The following is a 25619-nucleotide window of genomic DNA, read 5'->3' as shown; positions in this document are numbered from 1 at the left end:
ACAGAGAGAAGGTTGCCAACTACCAGCCAGGAAAGGAAACCTCATCAAAAGGCATAAACCACCTGGCATATCCATCCCCTGGTATCTGTGGGGGATGATCTCAGGACCTCCACCTATACCCAAATCCACAGATGCTCAAGTTCCTTATATAAAATTGGTAGTGCTTGCCTTATAACATGAGGACATATCTTTTCCTATGTTTGAAATCATCTTAGGTTACTTATAATACCTAAAACCATGTAAGTGCTTTGTAAATAGTTGTTATACTGTATTGTCATCATCTGGTCGAATTCACATATACAAAGCCCATAGATGTGGGGGTCCACTGTATTTACAGCCTCCAGAATTGTGAGAAAATAAATCACTGTTCTTTACATCATTCCCTTTATGACATTTTGTTAGGGCAGTCCAACCAGACCTATACAACGAGAAAATGGCAGAATGTGGTTCATACATCCAACCCTACCTTAGAGGTCTGTGGAAGGCATACCAGGAGAAATGGAATTTAAAGTTAGATCCAAAGGATGGGTAGGAGTTAGTAAGTCAAAGGCAAAGTTGAGAGGGGCACAGGAAGATGTGAAGTGACAATGGTATACTGAACAAAAACAAGACAAGATGTGAAACAGCAAGATACAGAAGAGGGGGACAGAGTCTATGAAGAGTTTAGCAGAGTTCATAAGAAGTTTGAATTTTCCTCTGAGATCAATAAAAATGCTATGGTATTCCTAAGTTATTAAAATTAGTAAATGGAATTATTTGTTCTCTGTAAAATATTTTGCAAACAATCTGGAAGGAAATTTCCACTTTTACAGCTTTTCAAACATTTGTTCAGCACCACATGGTTCACACTCAGTGACATTTGTTTAATAAATGATTGGTTAAGAACTTTTCTGAAGATGTTGTGATTCTTATTTTACCATTGCATGTATCCACAGTTCCAAATTAGAGGTATTTTCAGTGATCTCTTATTAACACAAAAAGGAAGTCTTTCTCTGCAGCAATCGCCATCACAGTAACAGCCCTCAACTAGAACCCAGGTTTCCATCTGAGTTGCATCCTAAGTCTCAGCCCTTGCATTTGTTATCCCCAGGCACATCAAGACAGAGCTGGACTCTGACGATTGAGTTAGAACCATCCACTCTGTCCTCCAGAACAATTCTATGTACTCTGGCACCACCTATAAGCTACTGATCCTTGGATGGATATCACCACTGCAATTTTACATTTTTCATCCTTCCAGAAAACAATAGCTAAATATCAGAGCATGAAATAATGTTTTGTTCAGGGGTCTGCTGAATACGACAGGTCAAATTCTCTCTCTTCTTTTTTTTTTTTTTCTTTTGGCCTTCAAATTGTTTTGTGAGATCTGTAATAGCATTGCACCACATTTAGTCTTCAGGAAGACAGACTTGGAAGACCAGAATTGATGGACCCTGACAGCCATTTTCTTGGGTGGATCCCTCCAGCCAGCCAAGCATGGGAGGCAGTTACACTTTGGCCTCAGGAAGCTCATGCTGCTTTTCATGTCATCCCAAAACACTACAAACTCACGCTTTTTCAAGCCCACTGATTGCTTTTGGGGCATACATTAATCTCAGCACCGGAGGAAGTTGAGTAAGTCTTAGAGATTTTGAAAACAATTTCCCATTCTATCCATTTCTTAGGAACTTTTCTGAAGATGTTGTGATTCTTATTTTATCATTGTAGTTGGTGCATAGGCAAGAGCTAAAGTGATAAAAGAAGTGCAGCGGTGGAATGCGTCAATAGCCTAACCCAGCCCTGAGACTGATGAGGGAAGCAAACCCCAACCCAGGTTCATTGCAGACTGTAGCCAGTAGCAAGAAGCTATTTGGAGGAGAGACCTTTTCTTCTGATCAATAACCTTTGAACATCCTATTCAGATATACCAACCTTGGAACTCAACAAGAGGGTCTTCCTAAAAAACCAAGGCTTCTAAATTGTTCCCACAATTTAGAACTGATCAACTCACTTGATTTCTTTCTACTCTTTGCATAACGATTGGACTTCTTCAGTAGCTTTTGTCAAGTCATCATGTATATTTCATATAAAAATAATATTTAACAATTACCCTGCCAGAATAGTTGTTATTATCTCCAGCGCAATGTTCTCTCTGCTAGTATCTATATTGGCACAGGACTCCACTCTTCCTCAAGATCAGTTTTTAGCTCCTCCACCATCAGTAATAGAGTCTCAACCAAGCACCTCTTCATTCCTACTTTTACTTATCTGCTTGTCCATCAGGTCAAGTTCAGTGGACTCTGGATGGACAGGTTTGCATGCAGATTTATTGGGCAATGCATTTAGGACCAACACGTGCAAGTCAGTCAGAGGGCAGTTCCTGGGGCTGGCTCAGCTGAGTAACCTCAGCAGCAACACTAACAGCATGGGAGGAATGAATGTCTTGGACTGGGCAGAGGATGTGGATGGAGCTCCAGAGCACTCACCACACCTTAACCCAGTATCATAATGAACAGACTAAGAGGTGTAGCTGGCTCAGTTTAGAATTATTTATCTGCCTTTTTTTCTCCCTTTATATTTAGGCCAGCATCCCTCTGTTATTCCCCCTTCCTCCAAAACTCTGGTGGTGTATTAGGGGCATGCCCCAAAGCAACTCCTGCCTCATTCTTCCAAAAGTGCCAGACTAAAGCAGGTGGCTTAAGCTTAGGGCCAGGTGATTTTAAGTGTTGCAGGGTTTTGATACATTTAAATGAATTATGTGATTTTTTAAAAAAAGATTTCTAATACTTGCTTCCAATTTCTCTTAGTAGCTTTAATTGCAAATGCACAGTATTTCAACCATATTTCGGTTCAATCGATTTTTGTCCACCATCCAAGAAGCCCTATGGCCATTGTGTCTATGGGAAAAGGTATGCTTCAAACAGCTCAAAAGAAGTTTTGGAACGCTGCCCAGGTGGGACTGCGTTGCACAGGTAATGGTTGAAATGAGCACATTACAATTGTCAAACCCTTCAAACACATGGAAGGAGAGCAAAAGCCCATTACGAGCTGAAGTTACCTTTTAGCTGTGCCTTGCTTAAACTGACGCTGTAAGGCTAAAATATTGGTTCTCATCAATTTTGTTCCTAACAAATAAATCCAGTACCACATACTCCAAAACAAGGTAGGCTGTTTCAAGAGATCACACATTTTAATGGAATCACACTTCATTTCTGGAACAAGCACATCTTGCCTAGGCAGCTCAGCTGTCATTACAAACAGGATCCAGTCACTGCTCCCTCTATCCCTTGCATTATCCCTGTCTTACTGAAAAAGGAGCTGGCATGGGGTGCTTACGTGATTTTTGCCCACAGTGGGGATCAGGCTATACCAACAGACAGCTGGTGAAAGCTCAGGCTTCCCCGGCCAGGGCCAGGGTCTGCCCTGGCTCCTCAACCCAGCCTGGATTCCCTCCCAGCTTCAGGGCCTGAAATGTCTCTGTGACTCTCTTTGGCTCTTTTCACCTGTAAAACAGGCTAAAAACAGCCTTTCCCGAGAAGATAAGGTGTTCATTTACTAATTGAAGAAGACCCAGAACTTAGCACAGTTTCCAAAGTGGGTCTTTGTTTCCTCCCAAAAGGGGGTCCCAATTTTCCAGGTTCCAGCCCCTCTTCTTCTTTTGACAGCAACATTAATAACAGCACCACCTCTCCCCTGGTGCAGCTACACTACTGAGCAAAGCCCAGAGTAGGAGATGTGCCCAGCGCAATAATGCTGGTTAAATAAGTACGTTCATTACCTCTCAACAGTCTAGGAGTTTAAAATCCGTCAATTCATCCCACGTGAGGGAGATTATGTGATTTACATGCTAAAGTGCCCCTGTGGTTTGATTTGCATAGCAAAGACTTTGGGGGCACAGAAACAAAGCATCAGTGTGCATGACAAGAGTACTATTAGCATAGAGCATTCAGATTTTCATACAGTCTGGCCTGGCAAACAATCCAGCACCTTCTCTGCAAGCTTGGAGTTTAGAGGATTTGATGGTTTCTCTTCTACAATAAGGAAAGATTTAGGGAGTTGGGTAGAATGAGGGGTGCTAGAAAGGAAAATAATCAGTATTTCCTTAAAGGGCTCCTCCTCTCATCACCTCTCCTCCCCCTCTTCTTCTTCTGAAATTCATTTCAATGCTGAAATATTTATTCTGCCTGATGATGCTGGAAGAACCCAGCCAGGATCACTTCTGAATGCTGTAGAACTCAGGTAGAAGCTCTACCCTTGTCAGTACACACACACACACACACACACACACACACACACACACTCACACACACACACACACACACACACACACACACACACACACACACCAGTGTAACCTTCTTACTGAAGCCTCCCGGAGCCCTTGGGAGACCTCCCAACCTTCTCCCACAAAAGCACTCTGGGCTCCAGCCGCAGGGCTGGCCTTCGGCAAATTTATGAAACTAACCCAGCTTTGGTTTTTCTTCTTCTTCCAGTCTCCTGAATGATCTCTTTGGATAGCCATGTATCTGATCCCTCTTGAGTAATGGCCCTGCAGGATGACCCTCACAATGGGCCGCACAGAGCTGGTGATTTTGAAGGCTGTGCTTCCTACTGCAGAAGGCCATCTGGGGAGTCCAAACTGAAGAGAGCAAATTGCTCAGTGAGCACAGAATCAGAACAAATGGGGGGACCCTGATGTCCCTGCAGGGCCTTTCCATCAGTTGAGGACACCAGAATAAGTTGCACTTGTAAACTTATTCACTTTCTCCACTTTTTGAAGGTCCATGAAAATCAATTAAAAAAAAGTCCCTACCATCAAGTAGCTGTCAGTCCCTGGGGGAAAGAAAACTATAATGCAGTGTTTGTACCACCAGGGCACCTTCCTTGGGAGAATACAGATGGAGCACTGAGCCAGCAGCCCGCAGGTAGTGATGAACAGCTTCTCAGGGGATGAGATGCCTAAGCTTAGAACCAAAGGATCTGTAGGAGAAAAGCTAAGCAGGACTGGGTAGGGCCATATTAAGTTGGCCAAGGTTGTGACTCTTTGCAGACTTGTCAAACATCTTTCATTCCAAGCCTTCCCCACAACACTTACTTCAGCTAAGTTGCTGTTTAGCAGGTAAAACATTTTGAGGAACACATTAGCCCTCAAATTTAATCTGATTTTTATTTCTTTTCTTTTTTATTGTTGTTTTTTTTCTGGTTATCTGACTGAGGGATATTAATCATTAATTCTTCTGAAGGCAGCTTTTGCTCTCAATCCAGATTTCCTAAATTCACTCACTGCAAAACACACACACACACACACACACACACACACACACACACACACACACTTATGTGCACACACACAGAAACATGTTTATTTGTACCCATTTTGTCATTCATTCTTGTCATATTGGCTGAGTAGAGCCCAGTGAGGAAGTTTAAAGACTTGGATCTGACCAGACCAAGATTCTCTCCTTAAATAAACTTAAACAGGGCTCCTTTGAACTTTCTGCTCAACTAAGCCCTGACTTTGGAGCTTCAGAGTTCATCTCTACATTGTTCACTTTTAGCAAGAACCCTGCTTAGTCAGTTTATCCAGAATCCTCCATTTTTGATATCTGATCTCCTTCAATTTCTGACCAGGTTCCTCATCCTCTGCTATCCCCCAGATGATGTCTGGCCATCCTGGCCTGCCTTCACCAAAAAGTCAGTTAGGTCAGCTTCCTCAGAATCCCCCCTTACCCCTGAGGTTTTCTCTTAGCAATTTTCAACCCCTGGGCCCCTCCACCCTACTCCTGTGCAGCAAATTTATTCTCTTCTTTATGGTGTTCAGAGTTGAGCCCAATCTCTCTTCCTTACTGTAAAACTCATTTGCAGAGGTCCAGTCCTGAATAACGTCTGCCTTCCTGTTCTTTAACAAGTATCATGAATAATTTTTCTTTACCAAGTCCTGCCTTTGCCACATTTGTTATCTGGACAAGTCACTTAATTCCTCTGCAATCCAGCACCCAGTTTTCTCCTCTCTAAGATGGATGAGAAAACCTCTAAGATCACTCCCAGCGCTAACATAAGAGGAATTAATAAGACAGTCTAATGCACAGTAATATCAAGGAAACTGAACTACAGGAATGTGGGGGCTGAACGCCAAGGTGAATATCCCAGAAATCCCACATTAAGAGTTTCATCATCTGTCACTTTAAGAGCGTGTCACTAGCTCTGAGCCAGTCTCTAGATCTTTAAAAGAAGAATATCAACAAATGTATCTTAGGGCTGTTGTGAGAGTTAAATATAGTGCTCTATGTGAAAAGCACTTTGCAAATTATAAATGCAACACACTGTTACTAATGTGTTAACTCAGATGAGATTGAAATTCCAAGAATTAACAGCATGATGCTGTAGAACATTCCCTTAATCCATTGATTTTCATTGTGGGGGTGGGAGAGATTTTGTCCCCAAGGGGATATCTGGCAATGTCTGGGAACATGTTGATTGCCACAGTGTGGGGCAGGGGAGAGGTACCACTGCATCTACTAAATGGTGGTGGCCGGGGATGCTGCCAAATGTTCTACATGATGCAGAGCAGCACACAGCAAAGAATTATCCTGCTCAATAACAAAACCAATACACCCCAAATCATCCTAAATTATGAATTTCCCCAGGGAGGAAGACAGCTCCAGTCCACATGGACTACCAACATTTAGATCCATGAATACTTAGACTCCTAAAAGGAGTTCTATGGCCCCAGAGACAGAGCTCCAGCCCAGAACAATTTCATCATCAAGCTCTTGGATGTAGGAATTTGGATGGAGGTAATCCTGTGAACAAAATTCCCATAAATGGCCAGATAAGGTGGCACACTCCTGTAATCCCAGCTGCTCAGGAGGTTGAGGTAGGAGGGTTATAATTTCAAAGTCAGCCTCAACAAGATAGCAAGGCTCTAAGCAACTCAGAGAAACCCGGTCTCTAAGTAAGATATAAAACAAGAGCTGGGGATTGTAGCTCAGTGGTTAAGCAATCCTGGGTTCAGTCCAAAGTACCAAAAAGGAAAAAAAATCCCATAAATGCATGTGCAGTAAGATCATGGAGTATTCTAGTAACTTTTGAAATCTTACACTCTCTTTTTCAATTGGGGACAGGAGAGGAAAGCCAAATCACTAAAATATTTATTTTGTATAGTTAGTCAATGGGAGCTGGGAATGTAGTATATGAAGAATAACATGAAGCTTTATTTATAATGTGGTGCAGAACTCATGGAATCTGTGTGTATGCCATCGCCACACACAGAGAAAGGATATAGCTCTAAAGATTATTCTTTCTGGAAATCTACTAATCTGAAGGTCTGCTGGGAACATCCAATGTAAATGAATAAAATATCTGCTATAATCAATATCCCTTTTAGTTACTGCTTTTAAAAATCCCTAGCTGGGTGTAACACTCTGAAGCATAAACATTTCTGCTAGGTATCCATTTAAGCATGAGTATTGGGCACATTTCTTGCAGGCCACACTAAATAATGAAAGCAATTCATTAAGCCCTTGAAGGGGTTGATGGCTTCAGTCTCCGACTTGTTCCACTCTTTAGATGGCAACAAATAAATTCCGACGTACACACAAAAAAAATCTTATTTTCCACATAATAATAACAAAGTTATTGTTCAATAAATAACAAAGTTTTTGTTCAAAGGGGAAAAATCCTTTAAACTCATTTATATCATTTATTATTTCTCACCATAATCTCATAAGGAGGATGTTATAATAAATTGGGAAACAAAGTTATAAGAAATAATAAAGCTTTGAAGGTAGAATTATAATCCACAATCTTTATTTAAACTCATGCCAAGAACTCTGAAAACACAATAGCTACCATCTGCATTCTTTCTTTCTCCTTAAAGAGAAAGATGATGTTTTCATATTCCGCCTTTTCTAAAGGCTTTTTGAGTAGCGGTGAGTGGTAAGTCACGGAATTGCAATGCTCAACCTTGTTGTCTTGATTTGTCCAGTTCATACCACATTTCCAGCCTTGAGCCTGGTGCTAAGGTCTCTGGATCCTGACATCTCTGACCTGAGCTGAGAGTTCCTTCCTTCGCCCTCTTGAAATGAGAGTGGGGGCACTGGCACGGACTCTCTCTGCTGAGATAAGAGCCTGGTAGTGAAATAGCACAGTGGAGGTGAAACCCTTCTAAAACACAGAGCTCAGGCATAATTGTTTCAAGGTGAGAGAGGTCACTGCTCCTGAGAGCTCGGTGAGGTAGCACTGACAACACCTACAGAAACTTGGTTTTGTAGCGTGCATTGGTAATTGTCATTTCTTTGTGAGGAAAGAAGCTGATTAAAGTATATGCAGATAACATTCCAGATTTTTCCTGTCTCAGTACAAGCTTGGCTTTTTTGAAAGTGGTATGAAATCTATCAAGTCACCAGGGTGCCATTTCTGAAATTACTACTACAATGAACTAAGTGGCACCTCACAGGATTTACCCTGTGTTCAAAAATTGTTCTTATAATTAAAGGATAAAGTCATTTGACAAAACCTTAAGAATAATTTAAGTTCCAGAAGAATCTAACTATTTTGGGCCTCTTTTTTGTCCATGGACTTCCCTCTAAGACCTAAGTGAACTCTGAAATTTTCTAATTAACAGTTTATTGTAAGAAATTCTTAAAAGGTATTATTCTCCTTTCATCCTGAAAAGTGCACACACGTGAGCACACACACACACACACACACACACACACACACACACACACTTTCTTTGTAGAGTTCACTTTGGAGGTTTCTAGTGAAGGAGAATCCCAGCTCCAAAACAGCTTCCTGGCTTGAGGCAGTGAGAGGAATAGAGAGGAACCCAGGTTCAGTGCCCTCTTAGACCTGTGGAATATTTTCATACAGAATGTGATCTACATGTTTAGATAAGAATGGCCACAGACAGAAGAAAGGAGAATTTATTTTCCCAAGACTGTATATCTTCGACATAGGAGAGAGATTTTTGGTAGTGCCAGGTTAGAGAGAGTTAAATACATGACCAAGGAACTCTCTCCAGACAGCTGTAGCTGTCCCTGGTAAGGTCACCAAAATTGGGTGGCATTGTGGGCACACCTGGAAGCCTTCTGGCATGTGATCCTCTAGAATTATAAAGAGCTACAGGGAGAAAAATCATCTGACTGAAAACAATGTTTATCCAAAAAATATTTCCAGAAGCTCTGCATGCTTCAAGAAGTATGGACTAAATGTTTTGTCTCCCACATAATGAGGAAATGGAACCCATCACTCTGTTGGAGCAGCTGGGGCACAGGAAGCTCACCAGGACCTGGGCAAACACTCACAAGACCCTGAGGCATAGATTGTGCTCTCTGCTAGAAAGGAGGGCTATGGGGAAAGAGATCAGCAAATGTCTCTGTGGTGTTTGTCCCAGGATGGGAAGAAAATAACATCTCTGAGACTACAGCATCCCGGAACACATTGCCTCACCCTCGTTCTGGTTTTACATTGAAAATCATTACCAATATGCCATTTGACACAAAAGTGCTTTAAAATTGAATTAGACAAGGCTAATAAACATGAAAAAGACAAGAAAGTATAATTACTTCCATACCCTTTGTTAATAACTTATCCTGTATGGGTTCCTTTGTTTGAAAAAACTAAAATGTTCATAGGGATCAAAACAAATTCACATATGTATATGAATTCATTTGAAGATAAATATGTTTGTTTTACTTCCCCAGTCTCCACCCTGACATGCAGTCTGTGTTACCTGTTTGGTCTCCTGGTAAAATGTTTAAGGTCAAACAATGTTTAATAAATTTTTCAAGCTTATCTGAGAAAAGCCATCCTTCTACTCCTGTCTTTTCATTTACTGATTTTTCCCCCTGTAAGGAATGCCATATCTGAACAATCAATTTTTAAAATAAACAAAGCTCGGTGTGTAGCTGCGTCTTAGATTGTGACTGAGATCCATCTCTCTATCAGTCCTAATCTGTATTGTTGTCCAGCCATGATGCTTCCCCAGTCCTGGAATGGAAGAATCACCAACAAAACAGAGAATTCATCTTTCAGATTTCCCAGAAGATTCTTTCTCAGCATAAATGTTTCTATGATTTGTTTAAATCCTATGACTATAACTCTATTAGTATGATTGGGAACAGATGTCGGTATGTTGTGAAAAACTAATGCCTCAAAATTTTCATTTAGATCATTGTACGTGAGAACCTGAAGATAAATTCAAAGCTAAGGTAATAGAATATGAGAACACAGGATAATTCAAAACAGATTATTCATACTGTGTGCTTTATCTTTGGGAAATAGAGGCAACACATATTGCCCAAATCTGATCAGAAATTAATTTAAAAATTCTATGAATTAAGTCAAACAATAAATTATGAGAAAGATTTTTTTTTCATACATTGCAAGATTGAGCATTTCTGATGACATCTGTTTTTTTGTATAGTGTTATATATATTCTTAGTAATGTTCTGCACTAATTAACATTATTATTTTAATATACATTTTTAGTGTAATAATTTATGAGGACACAAGGGATCCAAGCATACAATCTTTGTATACATTTGCCCAATAGCGAATGACAATACCGATTTTTCTGTGAAGTTAACCAAACAAAATTGCAGATTTTTTTTTTCTAGAAAAGATCAAACTTAATGTTAATGCCTAATATGTATTTACCCACAAGGAAGACGGATGAACAGTTCCAGGACAAAGCTTTGTACTGTCAGACTGTGTTGTTAGTGTCTGCCAATAGCCATTTATTATTCAAGGCCAGGCAAGATTAATGAGGTCACACAGACAAGAGGGTGTGACTGTTATTCAAAAAAGATATTTGAATCTAGGTATCAAAAACTTGAAAGGTATTAGTTGTAGGACATCTTATAATTGGAATTTTAAAGCAAACTTCAGTATGAGAAGGGTCTTTAGGAGAGGCCAAAGATCAATACTGGCCATCCTGGCAGGGGCCATTTGTTCTCAGAGCCTCAGAGTTGTATCTCAACTCAACCACTGATGAAACTCCAGCTGGTTTACCCCAACTTTATTTTTGTGCTCTTAAAATTTGTATTTCAAACTTGGAATAACTATAAAATCCATCAAAAAGAAACTCAGTATCTTGTAGGTTAGTTGCAGTTTAACTATGCTATAATCAGTAAGAGGTAGGGATAATTTAATTAAAGATGAAAGTATTTTTTCCTCCCCTGATCTTGGTAGAGATCTGTCCAATAAAAAATATTTATGAAGAACATAAGTATCAGAGCCATACTTATTTGGCAGAGAATTATGTCACAGAAGTTATTTTTTTTTAGAATTAAAAAGTATCTAAGATATCCCATACAACTCCCTTATTTACAGATAAATAAAAAATTTGAGGGAAGTTGAATGTTTTCTAAAACACACAGTAAGTTAGTGGAAGGCAATGATGATTAAGGGCAGAGGGATCTGAAATTGTATTGCTTGGATGTGTCCCATCCCCACCACTTGGTAGCTGTGGGGCCACAGTGTTTCTTACTCCTTCTCAGTTAAAAGAGATATAATAATAGTGGAGTGGAAGCTCCCTTGGCTAATGTAATAAAGGCAAGGGTATTGAAATGTAACTGTAAGCAGAGACCCATTAACACATACAAACACCAAATTATTTATTTTTAGCTCAAAACATATATATTCTATGTAAAGCTAAGGCCTTTTCTTTGGATATGGGCCTTCTGATTGGGTTTCTAGCCATATCTTCACATAAACCACACCAATACAGGTCTATTTCTTTAAATTGATGAGAAAAAAATTGAAGACAATTATGAGTCTAAGTACAGAGTTCTTTTAGATTTTTATAATTTCCAAATTTGCATTGGTTTTCTCACATTGTCTAGTCTTTAAGGCACTTCTAACAACAAAATATCATCAACTGGGTGGCTTATAAACAACAGATAATTATTTCTCATAATTCTTGGGACTGAGAAGTCCAAGATCAAGGAGCCAACAGATTTTTTATTTAGTGAGAACCACCTTCTGGTTCACAGGTGGCATCTTCTAACTGTGTCTACACAGTTTTTCTGGGGCTTTTTAAATAAGGGCACTAATTCCACTCATGGTCACTTTTCCATGATGACCAAATCACACCCTTCTCTCAACCTCAACACCAGCACATTCATAATTAGGATTCAACACACGAATTTTAAGGGGCACACACCTTCTGACCATAGTATACTTGTACCTACTTCAACACTATTTTTTAAAAATATTGGTTAATTCTACTGTTCAACTTAGTTTTTATTTATTCTATGAAATTCTCATTTCCTCAGATTGTGTTATATTTAATAAAATTATGTAATTGTATGAACACATGCAACTGGTATAATCAGATTGGGTTCAAATACCTGACTCCTAATAGAATGTACCTCAGCTTCCAAAAGTGATCAACTTTCTAGAATGTGTCAGCTACTTCCTGAAGTTGTCGATGTGCCATAAGGATGTCAGAATGCTTTACAGATGGAATGGAAAAAGCCAGTAATTTTTTCAATTCAAGTGGTTAAAGAACTTTCTACTGAAAACTCACAGAACATTGTCAACACATTAAAAGCATCCCCCAAAAATGTAGCTGTTAATATACAAGTTTAAAACTCATTTCTCCTGATTTCATGAGGTAGATAGATATCAGTCTTTCTTTTTGCACATGATTTTTCTTATATTGACATTTGATAATTAACTTTTACTCCTTATTAACATCATTGCTAAAAACTACCAGTGGAATAAATCATATACCCTGTGTTTGTTTCTACTGACAATCAATTACAGAATTATCTTAAATACAGTTTCCATGAATGAAGATAAATGTTTTTAGTAGTTTGTTTCTATTTTTCTGAAAACTAAGATGCATATAGTTTAAAAGTCAAATAGTAAGATGTACATTTTCCCACACTTTAATATCTGAAATCTGAATGTTTTCTTACTGTTCACGACATCTTAGAATTAAGGGGACCAGGCAGCAGTCGTAACACAGTGATACTGTCTGCACATTTGTACTCCTTGAAAGTGCCTACATCAAAATTCAGAAGTGACAGCAACCTGAAAGAGAATCACAGAATCAATAGCGTATCACTCTTTTGAGAAATGCTGTATCATCAACAACTGCAGTGGCACAGAGCACAGTATTACTTGGAAAAAATACAAGCACAGACAACTTCGAAGTAATTCAGGAGAAACTGAAGTTTTAGAAATGCCCTTTCCGATTCATTTCACTTATATTTTTGGTTTTCAGTTATACACATAAATGATGTATGATTTAAAAAGTACTGTGCCCACCTCCAAGATCTGGAACAAGACAAGGATACACACTTTTATTATTCTAATTTAATATAGAGTTGGATGTCTTTGCAAGAGCAATTAGGCAAGAGAAAGAAATAAAAAGCATCCAAATTGGAAAGGAAGAAGTCAAATTATCCATGTTTTCAGATGATGTGAATTTATACATAGAAAAGACTAAATACTCCATCAAAAAGCTGTTAGAACTAAAAAATGAATTCAGTCAAGTTGCAAGATACAAAATCAACATAAAAAGTAACATTTTTATATACCCATAGTGAACTTGCTGAATAAGAAATCAAGAAAGTAATCCCAAAAATTTACAATAGCTACAAAAGTAAAATAAAATACTTAGAAGTAAATTTAACCAACTAGATACAATTTCTACAATGAAAATTACAAAACATTAATGAAATTAAAGAAAAAAATAAAATATATCTTGAGATCATGGGTTAGAAGAATTAATTTTGTTAATATGACCCAATCCCCAAAGTGATCCATAGGTAGAATGTGATCCCCATCAAAATACCAATAACTTTCTTCAAAGAATTAGGAAGAAAAAAATCCTAAAGTGCATAGGGAGCCACAAAAGACTTAAAAAGAATAGCTAAACCAATACTGAGTGGAAAACAAAACAAATACAACAACAAAGCTTGAGGCATCACAATACTTGACTTCAAAATATACTATAAAGCTATACTAATCAAATAGCATGGTATTGGTATAAAAAAATCAACACATAAACCAATGAAACAGAATAGAAAACCTACAAATTAATCCACATACATATAGCAAATTGATTTTTTAGATTTTTTTCCTTTTTCTTTAATCAGAATAAAAGTAAGTTTTAGTTTCTAAAACTTCATGAATATGCATGTCTTCCTTGCACAGGGACCATACTAATCTACAACGTGTCATTCCAACTTTAGCATAGGTGCTGATGAAGTGAGCACCAGTCAAATAATTTTTGACAAAGGCATAAAAAACATATATTGGAACAAAGACAGTCTCTTTAATAAATGGTGCTGTTAAAACTGACTAGACCTATACGGAAGAATGAAACTAGTTCCCTTTCTCTCATCATGCACAAAATCAACTCAAAATGGATCAAAGACCTAAATGTGAAACCTGAACCTATGAAATGACTACAAGAAAACATAGGAGAAACATTGGAGACATCAGTGTAGGCAAAGATTTTGGGGATAGGACTCCAAAGGCATAGCAGCAACAAAAATAAACAAATGGTATTAAAGCAAACCAAGAAACTACTGCTAACTAAAGAAAACAGAGATAAAACACAGAGATAAACCTACAGAATGGAGTAAAATACTTGCAAGCTATTCATCTGACAAAAGATTAATATCAAGACTATATATGGAAGTAAAATAACTGAACACCAAAAATAAAATAATACAATTTAATAATAGGCTAAAGTTTCCTCAAAAGAAAACATACAAATGCCAACAAGTATATGAAAAAATGCTCAAAATCACTAATATCAACATCACTAATTATCAGACAAATGCAAATCTAAACCACAACGAGATACCATCTCATTCAAGTTAGAATGAATATTATCAAACAGAAAAACCAGAAAATACTGGCAAAGACGGTCATTCTTACACACTGCTGATGTGAATGTGGTTAGTACACTCATTTATGGGAAAAAGTATGGAGATTCCTCAAGAAACTGGGAATTTATCTACCATATTATCCAGCAATTCTACTACTAGTTATATGTCCAAAGAAAAGGAAATCAGTTTATTAAAGAGATAACTGCATTCTCAGGTTATTGCAATACTATTCATATTAGCCAAGATAGAGAATCAACCTAGACATCCATCTGCAAATGAATGGGTAAGAAAAATGTGATGTATATGCACCATGAAATATTATTCAACCATCAATATACAATTCTGTCCTTTTCAGCAAATGCAAATGGATGGAACTGGAAGCAGAAAGACAAACACTACATGTTCTCATTCATGTGCAAAAACTAAGAAGCCAATCTCAACAAAGAATAGAGTGGTGCAGTGATCACTAGAGACTGGGCAAGGCAGAGGAGAGCAGGACTGAAAGAAGAGAGATAAATAGCAACAAAATATCATACTGTACCCTATAAAGATGTATATTTATTATGTCTCAATTTTAAAAATATAAATAACACTACCAGACTTATTTCAAAAAAAAATACTATGCCTGAGAAATGTAAAAGAGCCTATTTATCAATATTATGTAAAGATGATGAGTCAAATGCATGTGGCAAAAGTGTTAAGACATTGGACCATAAGCAGTGCAAGAAAGTGACCTCTGATAAGAAGAATTATGCTGTCTGCCTGGGGGCAAGTTCCTGACCTCAGTGCTGTGAGCTTGATTTCAAGCAAACACATGGTTATCCATCTCAGCTAAGGAGGAAAAGATGAAGTAGCAGAAATCTGTAGGCTAAGACTTCAAAGGAGGAAGTCACATGGAAAGGAGATCCTAAAAGTTTGTGGGGGTTCCTCATAGATCTTTGGGCAAGGACTGCACTATGTATGGTCAGAATGATTTTGTACAAGGCTTACTAGAGACAGTTGGTACATTCAATGTGGAAAATAGATATTAATGTTTAAGCACTACTTGTTAAAGTGCTGTTAACACCTTAGATATTTTCCAGAAAATGAATGTCTACTTCTTAGAAGTAAGGACCATATCCTATTCCAGACCGACCCAAGAAAGCCGAAAACAAAATCTGCAGGAAGACAGAATTCAAAAATTCAGTCTCATTACATCAGAGGGGTTTGGAAAACATCTTGGTTTCTCTAAACACCTATCCTAACAAAAAATGCTTCTAAGCCTAAGGTGAAACAGTGTCAAGTTGATCCAGCAGTTATTGAACTGTAAATAGCTTAAAAGAAAACCAACATTCTTCAGAATCTCTACAATGTATTTATCCAAAATGACTAGTGTACAATCAAATCTATATAGAAGCAAGAAAATGTGACTCATATTCAGTAAAAAAAGCTATTAAAAGAACCCATCCTCAAAATGGTCCATATGTCACATTTAGCAAAGACTGTAAGAAGCTACTATAAACATGTTCAAAGAGCTAAGAAAAATATATTCCAAAAGGTAAAGGAGAGCTGAAATAAGATGGTTAAATGGAGCTAACACCAATAATTCCAGTGGTTCAGGAGGATCATGAGTTCAATGACAGTCTCAGCAATGGCCAGGCACTAAGCAACTCAGTGAGACCCTGTCTCTAAATAAAATACAAAATAAGGCTGGGGATGTGGCTTAGTGGCCAAGTGCTCCTGAGATCAATCCCTGGTCTGCCCCCCCCCAAAAAAAAAACAATTGGAGTTAAGAGCATATGAGATGTGGCAGAAGAAAGTTAATGAAATTCAAGTTATATAAAGTGATGTCATCTAATCTGGGAAGCAGAGAATAATCGAAGAATAATTAACAGTGGACTAGAAGGTTCTAAATATTATAATTGAGAGATAGAATTAGAAAGATAGGTAGAGATTCAATGGATAGATGTATGGATGATAGAGCAATAGAGGGAATAAATATTTGAAAAGAGAAATGAAGTAGAATTATCTTTGTTTTCAGTCAATATGATTTCTGTACACTAAAATCTTAAGAAATCTACAAAAAATTAGAATTAATAAGTGAATTTAGTTAGCTTATGGATAAAAGCTCAACATGTAAAAAACAATTATTATTATTATTTCTATATAATAGCAACAAAATGGAAAGTGAAATTTTAAAATAATAAAAATAATTTATAAGAGTATCAAATGATAAATTAGAACTAAATTTAATTTAATTTAGACCTTCACAAGTGTAAGGTATCTATACTAAAATTACAAAGGATTGCTGAAAGAAATTAAAGAAGGTTTAAGTAATTGGAAGTACACAATGTTCATAAATTAGATGGTTTGACATTTAATATATCCATTCTGTCCAAATTTGTCCTATAGATTCAAGCAATGCTTGTCAAATTCATAGACTATAGAAATTAATAAGTTCCTTCTAAATTTGAGATTCAAATTAAAGAACTTAAACAAAGAAGCAAATTAAATAACCTAGAGTAGCCAAAATAATTTTTACCTAGAAAAAGAAATTAGAATAATTACACCATCTGATTTCAAGACTTACCCCAAAGTAATAGTAATCGAGACAATGTGATAATGGTTAGTGATAGAAAAATAAATCCTGATACACAAAATAGAGTTCAAAGTACCTTTAAAGACATACAATCAAGTGAATTTTTAACCTAGTTCCAACATAATCTAATGAAGAAACACATTGATTTCATTGAATGGTTCTGAAACCACTAGATATTCAATATGAAAACAAAGATGAATCTTGACATTCCTTCATGCCATACAAAAAGTTCATTTGCTATCAATCATTCCCAAGTTGAAAAGCAAAAATAATAAAATTCCTGGAAGAAAATATAGAAAACTTGATATGGGCAAAGATTCCTTGAACAGGAGTCAAAAAACAGAAAAAAATAGATAAATTGGATTTCATCAAAACTAAAAATTTCAGACAGGACCATGATCAGGGTAAGGTAAAAAAGACATATTTGTACAAGGGCAGAATTAGATTACATTACATTTATTCTGATTTTTTTTGAAAGACTACATCAAATATTATTTATCTTCATATCTGAATTTGTTGACATCCCCTTAAATTTTGTGCTAGAGAAAGGAAAGTGGTTCTGTCCCCTCACTAATCCTAGCCCTGATCCTACCCTTCCTAAATTTCTTTAGGTTAGTGAGATTCCAGGATCTTTTCTCTGAAGGCTGAAAACCATCTTTAGGCATTAACTGTGCAATAAGGAGCTCCCCTCATTTGAGCTTCTACTCTCAAGAATAACATGTTCTACCATTTTCCCATGGCTACACAGCACTGTTCATGTGCTTTGTCTAGTTTTCCAGTCATTTAATGAAGGAAGGTAATTCTGGCTTCTGAACTCCACTGTAGTTAGAAGTATTTGCAAAACAGTTAAATTATGGAATCAACCCAGGGGCCCATCGATAGATGAATGGATTAAAAAATTGAGGTATATATACACAATGAAGCTCCACTCGGTCACAAAGAAGAATGGAATTATGGCATTTGCTGGTAAATGGATAGAAATGGATGATATCATCCTAAGGAGAATAAGCCAAACTTAGAGAGCTCAAATGTTTTCTCTCATATGCAGAAGCTAGAGTAAAATAAAGGACAGGGGGAGGAAAGAATAGAATACCATAAAGATAAAGGCAAGTAATGTAGAAGTAAATAATCAAGAGGCAGAGTGGAGGGATGAGTAAGGGGAAGAGATGTGGAATAAATTCTTTAAAAATCATGTCATGTGCATATATAAATATATCACAGGGAATTTCACCTTTATATATAAATAAAAATAAATAGCCAATCAAATGTAAATAAACAGACAAGCAAAAAGAAATCTACTAAAAGAAGGAGGACAAGGGAGGGGAGAGGGAACCAGTGGGAAAAGCGGGGAATTGTGAACTCAAATCAAATTCGAAACATGCGTGAGAATGTTGGATAAACTACTCTGTATAACTATAAAGCTCTAATAAGAAATAAATAAGTGAATAAAGTATTGAAAAATATTGAAATGTATTTTCTAGCATTTGTATCTTTAAAGCTAGGTGGATTTGGTAAGCTTTTCCATGTCTCTCAACATATACTAATTTGTAGGAAAGGGGCGCCCATTTTTTTTTCTTTCTTCTTTATTTTTTGACTGCCAAGATTTTTCTAAAGGTATTATACTTTTTATACATTTTGCAGGTGGCTTGGTGACCATTTTTTTTAACATTCTGCTTTTTAAAAAACTTCTGAAATATTTGTCAATGATTTATAAGATTGCTATATAAAGTACACTCGACAAAAGTTATATGCAATGTGCAAGGCCCATGACTGTCTGTAACATCATTTATTATTAAAGATACAAGAAGCTTCCAGACTCCTTGAATGATAATGAAAATATTTCTATCCCACTGAACTATGGAAGTATCTTTCCTGTACATGAGGGAAGCTAAAGAAGTTTGATATACAAATTACTTTTATTCTAAGGCTACAGATGCCTTGAAAGAAGTTGAAAGAAGTTTTGTCTTTACCTTTCAGTCTCTGGATAAGGAGTAAATTCTAAAAGCTTGAACTAGGCTCAGAAATGAGAAGTCAGTTGCTCTCAGACTGCAGGCGAGTAGGCTTCCATCAGCAAGGAGGGTAGGAATGGAAGGAGGAAGGATACAGGTTCACATGCATGGTGATGGAATGGAGACCAGAGAGATCAACCACAGTAAACAGGAATGGAGTAGAGAACAGAAAGACAGAAGCAGCAGTTTCCTATGTCCTCAGACCTGAAAGCAAATGGAACACTGATATTGACATCAGTGTAATCCAACAACTATTGACACTTCATTAGTGGATACTGGGATACTCTTTCTAAAGGGAGAGATAAGTTTCTTTCTGTTGTGATCAGCAGCATGCATTACTAGGAGAGAACAATAAAGATTTAATAAAAAATAATTTGTATTCATGAACTGTTTCCTAAGATGCACTAGACATTATTTAGATTAGGTTAAGAAAATTATCTTTTTACCTCCCATTATTGGAAATATCTTCAGCATCTTCTAACATTGCTGCAACTTGTGGTCGTTGTAACATAACTGTGAAAGAAACTGCCATTAGGCAAGGTCAAAGAGGCCTGCTCTTTCTTAAAATGATTTCGCATTCTCTTGTCCCTGCCAAAGCTGCCAGCCATCTGCCAATTGTGATGTATTTTATGATATGGACACAGGGAGCTAGACAAAGAACACCAATTAATATCCTTCCCAACAAATGACAAAACATATCATGAAACAGAATCTCTTAAGACAGTGACCATTGGGTCATGTCTTCTACCCACAAAACAACAGCCTTTTCCTTCCTAACAACAGTTTTAAACTTGGGATGAACTAAGTAGCTCTTGCCCCTTGGCCACAGCTATTTATGTCAGGCCTTTAGGGAGAACTTCATGGTAGAATACGGGGAAATTTGGAAGAGACCAGAGAGAGCTCCTTTGATACAAACCTCTTGCATTACAAATGAGCTAACCAAGAAGCTAGGTGACTTGCACAAAATCAGCCTTAATGAGTCAAGGATATATTACACAAGCATTTTTCTAGTTATTTTAGTCAGCAACATCTTTCCAATTATATCTTATCCATCCCAACTACACAATTTTAGAAGAATACATATGCTTACCCATATTATGAAATTAGTCTGTAAATATGTGTTTGGGCTTCTTTATAATCATATTAAGGTATAAAAAACCAAAGAGTAATAATTATATTAAAAATATTTGCATGTTTATAATGCAGAAGGTCCTGGACTATGTTCTGAGTATGATACAATGGATAAGGACAAAAAAAATGTAAGATAGTCTCAGATATCAGCAATGCATTGCTATAAAAATAAAGTAAAATATAAATGGAACAAAGCAGGTTAAAAGTCAACAATTTATTGTATCTCAAGATTTTGTGGACTGACTAGGCAGTTCTGCTTATCTCACCTGGATTTTGTAACTTGACTGGTGATGGATATTTTAATGGTCTGAGACCATCACACTTCAGGGCCTATGGTGGGATATCTAAAATGACAGAGATGACTAGACCTGTCACCACTTTGTCTTTCATCCTGGGCTTCTTCACATGATGGCAGAAGCATTTAAAAGATGCACAAGCAAATCTACAAGTCCCTTTGAAACTTCCACAGCATGCAACATATCATGTTCTATTGATCAATGAAACTCAAAGGCAAACCCAGATGCAAGTAATAGGGGAAAAAGCTTCATTTCTACATGGGAAGAGCTGTGAAGAATTCAGAGCCATGTTTAACCACCACTTCATATCTTAGGATCATAGAAACTAGTTGTATAGATACATTATAAATATAAACAACCATAAGGCAAAGCATTATTGAAAGCTAGTACATGTCAGCTGTTACATATAATACCTTTATATGTAACATCTAACTTAACATTCATTAGAATCATGAGTTATCATGAGTAGTGGTTTTATTATTCAAGATAAGGAAACTGTAACATAAAATGTTTAAGTTATTTCCCAAGGTCATGCAGTTTGTAGATATTGAAGTAGAATGCAGGCTCAAAGAGTCACATTCTAAATGCATGTCTCTTGACTATCAAACTTGGTGAAATGTACAGTAAGGGTATTGTATCAGCTTTCTAGTGATTTAAAGCAATACAAATGTAATGTCTCACAGTACTATAGGTCAGAAGTCGAGTTGGACTTGGCTGGTTTTGTGTTTCAGGATTCACAAAAGCAAAATCAAGGTTAAGCTGTTAGCAGAGGGTCTGGGAAGAATTCACTTCCAAGTTCATCCACTTTGCTGATAAAATTAAATTCCTTGCAGTTGAAGGAATGAGGACTCATTCTTTTGCTGGCAGTTGGCATGGGGCCAACCTTAACTCTTAAAGGCTTACCTGTGGATCGCTGCCTTGCAAACCACCAACATTGCATAGCTCCTTCTCACACTTAGAATCTCTCTAACTTTTCCTTTTGCTGTATCCCTCCTGCCTCCTCTTCTACCAGCCTGAAAAAGTTCTCTGGCTTAAGTGCTCAAGTGATGGAGTATATAATGGGTAGAATAATCCAGGATAACCTCTTTATTTTAAAACTTATAGCCTTAATTATTCCTGCGAATTCCCCATTACCCTGTAACATAGCAATCAGTTTCCAGGATTTAGGGCATAGATATCTTTGTAGGTTACTCTGCCTACTACAGATATTAAGTGCTATTGGAATTCAGAGGCACGGGATATTTTGAGGGCGGGATGGTTAGTAACTATTCATGGAGGTAAATTTGAGTTGAATTTTAAAAAAGATGTAAAAAATATCACTAGGAACTCTCTGTGTTGGGGAGGAACAGTTAAAAGCCATGAGGAAGTTCTTCCAGATAAGCAATAAGAATTTGAGGAGTAAAGGACACACAGGAAAGTAGAGGCATTTGTGGTAAGTGATAACAATTAGAATAATGGATTCATGGGAACCATTGGTGGAAAGATATATTAGAGTGCAAATAAGGTCAACTAGTGGAGAACCATAAATACCACACAGAGTAATTTGGGTTTTCTTCTACAAGCAACGGGAAATCATTATGTTTTTTGAATGAAAGGGTGAAAAAATTAAAATGATCTTCTGCGAAAATGGATTCAACTAATGTACAGGAAAGATGGGAGTGAGGAGGGTCAGAAGACAGCCAACTAAATTAGGGGGCTATTATAACCATCCAGTTGTGCAAGAGCAAGGTTAATAAGAAGAAAGGGAAATGAGTGAGAGATCCCAGGAAGAAAGAAATAACTGTAATCTTGAAAACGGGGCCAGGGAAGGATGAGGTAGAACCTGCTGCTGGCAGGAAGCTTGAGTCAGGGAAAGCATTAATTGAGATTCCAGTCTGCCCTAACAAGGAACAGCTGGGGTCTGAACCCTGCTCAGCTTTCAGGTCCCACTGTCTTCCTATTTAGGGTAGGAAACAAGCTCTTCCACATAGCAGACTCCCTATCAGAATCTCCCAACTTCAAAAGCCACATCTCCAGGCACACACACACACACACAAAAAAAAAAAAGCAAAGCCATTTTTATTCCCACTGAAAAGTTCCTTTTAATATTTGGAGTTATTTTCCAAACACTGGTTTAATTAGTGTTTTTAATTTCTATACTTAATGAAAAATTTACAGCTCCACAGTTGCTTCTGAGGGTTCTGTGTGTTATTCTGCGTGTGAGTGAGTTATCGTTTTTTTTCCTTTCTTCCTGTTTTTTTTTTTCTTCTTTTCAATGCAAGATTTTTATAGTCTGGAAATCTTCTGAACTTTAGTCTTTGGGGGCATCTCTGTATCTTAAAATTGATGTACATAATAATAAAAAGAAAGTCTCCGATTGTACAAGAGGATGGATTAAGAGATCACTCTTAAAGGCACTTCTTAATAAACATTCTTTGGCAGGCTTGAGATTTACAGGGGGCCATCATCAAAGTGGCCATGTAAATGGGGACATATTGACAACTTTCACCCTTAAAGGAAGAGGCAAACAGGATTTATAGGTTTCAACCACTGCTCTCTGGGGAATTCAACAAGGGACTTATTTTGTTTCTCCTTTAATGGTTTCTCCTGGGTATTTTATGGACCAATTCTCTCATCTCAAGTGTCTAATCCCAAGACATAAATTAATTTTAGATGCACCTTTCATCCATCTTGTCTGCTAAGGCAATATTCACTATTTGTTTGGGTTGCCATGGAGATAATTGACTTCCTGCTGTGGCAGAAGTCTTGTTTAGGGGTATTAAAGGGGTTTGGGTCCAGAGATTCTTTAATTTTCACACAGTAAAGAAAGCCATTCCATCAATGGAGTGGTTGTATACATCTCCCACTTATAATTGGAATAATTTTTTTTGATCACCTTGTGAAATTTCCCTTTTTTATTTTCCATCACTTCCTTTTTTATGGTTTAACCTCCACTCTCCAAGGTACTGACTAAAACCACAGCAAAGGGCAAGCAGTCTATTTATTACTCTTTTGTAGGATGATTAGACACAGCATCCCAGCAAAATATTATCTGAGAAAACAGCTGAAGAATCTGAGAAAATGGTGGACTGTAGAACCCTATTCAGGTAGTGGGAAAGACTTCGTTTTATCAAGACAAGAAACACTTTGAATACCAATTCATAAAATCAATCTCCCAGTGACCAATTCAGGCTGCTTAAGATTGGGTTCCTTTGGAATTTATGTGCCAGTTGTGATATTTACAAAAGCGATTGTTGGATTCTGCTATAAACTGTTAGGCAATATGAAATCGCTTCTCAGTACAATGAGAAAAATTAAGAAAGGAGTATCAATTTATAAAAACCTTCTTTAAGGTATACAAATAAGAAAATGAGAAAATATATTTCACACATATTCCTTCTCACCTTCTAGATTTTGACTGCCCCCAACCAATTATTAAAATTTATACAATGAATTATCTAAAGACCTTATGGCATTTGAAAACATAACTACCAGAATTATGGTATTTCTACACATATATTTTACAAAACCAAAGTAAAATCCTACACCAATTATACACAAGTCTAATATTTTTGCTAAAATAGGGTTTTTTTTTTCAGTAGTTCAAAAAGCTATTACCAAAAGAAAAAAAAAATTAAATCAATGATCAGAATGAGAATCCTTAGGAGCAATAATAGTGAACAAAACTCTAAGAACCTACTTCAGTTCTTTTAAGTGCACAGCACAAAATCAATTTGCAATGACCCTGAGAATCAGCCTTCCTAACCACATGACAACAAAAGAAATAGGGGATGAAAACAAATTAAAGTAGGTTCTTAAAAGTCTTTTTTTTGCCTTCCAAAAATTTCAGGGTATCTTTGAACTATGAAAACTTTTAAAGGCAGCTCTTTGAATGTTTATCAATATCATTGTATATTTTTACAGTAATGGCTTTTAGACCGACCCTGGAAGCCCACAATTTCTTTCTGATTTCTCTTTCACTGTTTGTTTACTCCACAAATGTGTTTTGAGGGCATATTCTGAACATAACACTGTGCTAGGTGATGGAGGGAGAGGAATTGATGCAGTCTAGATGGCACCAAGGTAAAGGTGACACAACTCAGAAAAATGCAGGCAAAGAAAGAAAACATAGGAATCCACAGAGGAAGAGAGAGGAGGCACTCCACAGCATAATTCCCATACATCAGCTCACAGTCTCCAGTTCACTGGTAACAAAGCTACACTTGAAAAAGACCTTGAAAGGGCAGAGCTTTGCATTGGACCCTACCTACCTGATTCCTTGTCCAAGTCCTAAACCTCTAACCTATAAAGCTTTCTGAGTTCAATTAACTGACAGTTAAGCTGGACCAGGAAAGATTTTAGTGTATGAAAGGGGAAGAATAGCATTCCAGGGGAACAGACGTATACAGAGGGACCAGGGCATGGTTCCCAAAGGTGATGAAAGTAATAGGTAAGTCCCAGTCACAGGGTGCCTGGCACTATTGTAACTGCTTTCTGTACATGAACTTGTTACACCCTTACAATGACATCCTAATTCCCTAATGAGGAGAGGCATAGTTATCATCCCCACTGTATCAATGGGGAAAGTCAGGCTCAGAGAAATTAAGTACCTGGTCCAAAGTTAAGCATCTAATAAATAGCAGAGAGACCCAAGTGACCTGGCTTCTAGGCCTGTGTTCCTGCATTCTCCTAACTCCCACCCAACTCATCTCCCCGGAGACTGCATATGAAAGTCTGGAGCAGTAGCAAGTGCCAGACAACTAATTCCCACAGGATAAAAGTAAAGTGCAGG

At 37.2% G+C, this 25619-nt stretch overlaps 1 non-coding gene across 1 annotated transcript; it reads right to left on the bottom strand.

Annotated features, from left to right (window-relative positions):
* Positions 1 to 14106: 14106 nt before the first annotated feature.
* On the bottom strand, positions 14107 to 14213 carry LOC143387318 (U6 spliceosomal RNA). The gene has a single exon (XR_013089832.1). It is a non-coding gene; the product is annotated as a U6 spliceosomal RNA (small nuclear RNA).
* Positions 14214 to 25619: the final 11406 nt, after the last annotated feature.

This window comes from Callospermophilus lateralis, unplaced genomic scaffold (assembly GCF_048772815.1).
Source record: "Callospermophilus lateralis isolate mCalLat2 unplaced genomic scaffold, mCalLat2.hap1 Scaffold_127, whole genome shotgun sequence".
Lineage (NCBI taxonomy): Eukaryota > Metazoa > Chordata > Mammalia > Rodentia > Sciuridae > Callospermophilus > Callospermophilus lateralis.
This window is presented reverse-complemented; position numbering and strand designations above follow the sequence as displayed.